This window comes from Salmo trutta, chromosome 15, assembly GCF_901001165.1.
Source record: "Salmo trutta chromosome 15, fSalTru1.1, whole genome shotgun sequence".
Lineage (NCBI taxonomy): Eukaryota > Metazoa > Chordata > Actinopteri > Salmoniformes > Salmonidae > Salmo > Salmo trutta.
In genome coordinates, this window is record NC_042971.1 from 36172473 (window position 1) to 36174655 (window position 2183).

The following is a 2183-nucleotide window of genomic DNA, read 5'->3' on the forward strand; positions in this document are numbered from 1 at the left end:
GATTTGGCAGGTCCATGATATGGGGCATTTGGGAATCGGATAAAACATATCTGTAAAGATTATAAAAGTGGCCCATTTGAAACTTGAAGTTCAGAGTGACATAAAAATAAACACAGTCGACCAAATGTCAAACTATGCTGGCTATTGAAGTTTATGAGTTGAACAGTACTAATCTTACATTTTCTTTGTGTTTATGAATATTCTTATCAATATGTTTATAATTAATCATCCAATATGACCGAGGCTTAAGCAAAAAAAGAATTGTGGGATGTATGGTTGTATTTAGCTTTGAAGTCACAGCCCATGAGTCACAGCTAAAACGTGTGTAGCCTGGATACCAGACTGATCAGCTCCAGAGTTAACGAATAAACTACAGTAGCATTTAGTCTACCAAGTTCTTTGTTATCATTCAAGCCATTTAACCAGTTCAAGTAAATGGCCTGTAGACCTATCCCTCGCAACAGCACTGTTCTTATAATATTTCACTTGCCTGACTGGATTCAGCTACTAATAGAAAAAACTGTCTGTATCAAGTCCGTATGATCAATTCATTGAAATACACACATTTATAAATACACAACAAATGTACCTGTCCAGCACTCTTTTCCCTTGTAAAGTGTAAAATGTAACTAGATATTGGTGTATATATCCTTTGAAAGATGACTCCTAATCTGCATATTTTCATTGAAATGGAATAAACAGTAATATTGTAATTGACTGATGTGTTTTCCCCATTTAATTTGTGTGGAGTTAAGAGAAATGTTTTAATCTTAACCCACTTCAGTACATAGAACTCCGTTAATTAGAGTATAGAATTTATTGGTATACATTCAAAGATACACAAAAGTATGTGGACACTGGACACCCCTTGATAATTAGGGGATTCGGCTATTTCAGCAACACCTGTTGCTGACAGGTGTATAAAATCCATCACACAGCTATGCAATCTCCATAGACAAACATTGGCAGTAGAATGGCACATACCGAAGAGCTCAGTGACTTTCAAGGTGGCACCGTCATAGGATGCCACCTTTCCAACAAGTCAGTTTGTCTAATTTTTGCCCTGCTAGAGCTGCCCCGGTAAACTGTGAGGGCTGTGAATTGGAAACGTCTAGGAGCAACAATGGCTCAGCCGCGAAGTGGTAGGCTACACAAGCTAACAGAATGGGACCGTCGAATGCTGAAGCGCGTAGTGCGTAAAAATGGTCTGTTCCAAATTTCCTCTGGAAGCAACGTCAGCACAATAACTTCATTAAATTAAATAACATTAAATAACTTCATTAAGCTTCGTTAAATGGGTTTCCATGGCCGAGCAGCCGCACACAAGTCTAAGATCACCATGCGCAATACAAAGCGTCGGCTGGAGTGGTGTAAAGTTCGGCGCCATTGGACACGCTTCACCATCTGGCAGTCCGACGGACAAATCGGGGTTTGGCAGATGCCAGGAGAACGCTACCTGCCCCAATGCATATTGCCAACTGTAAAGTTTGGTGGAGGAAGAATAATGGTCTGGGGCTGTTTTTCACGGTTCGTGCTAGGCCCTTTCCTTCTAGTGAAGGTAAATGTTAACGCTACAGCATACAATGACATTGTAGACAATTCTGTGCTTCCAACTTTGTGGCAAAAGTTTGGGGAAGGCCCTTTCCTGTTTCAGCATGATAATTCCCCTGTGCACAAAACAAGGTCCATACAGAAATGGTTTGTCAAGATCATTGTGGAAGAACATGACTGGCCTGCACAGAGCCCTGACCTCAACCCCATCGAACACCTTTGGGATGAATTGGAACGCCGACTGCGAGCCAGGCCTAATTGCTCAACATCAGTACCCGACCTCACAAATGCTCTTGTGGCTGAATAGATGCAAGTACCCGCAGCAATGTTCCAACATCTACTGAAAAGCCTTCTCAGAAGCGTGGAGGCTGTTATAGCAGCAAAAGGGGGACCAATTCCATATTAATGCCCATGATTTTGGAATGAGATGTTCGACGAGCACTTTTATTTATTTTTTTAACCTTTTATTTAACTAGGCAAGTCAGTTAAGAACAAATTCTTATTCACAATGACGGTCTACCCCGGCCAAACCCGGACAACGCTGGACCAATTGTACGCCGCTCTATGGGACTCCCAATCACAGCCGGTTATGATACAGCCTGGAATCGAACCAGGGTCTATAGTGACGCCTC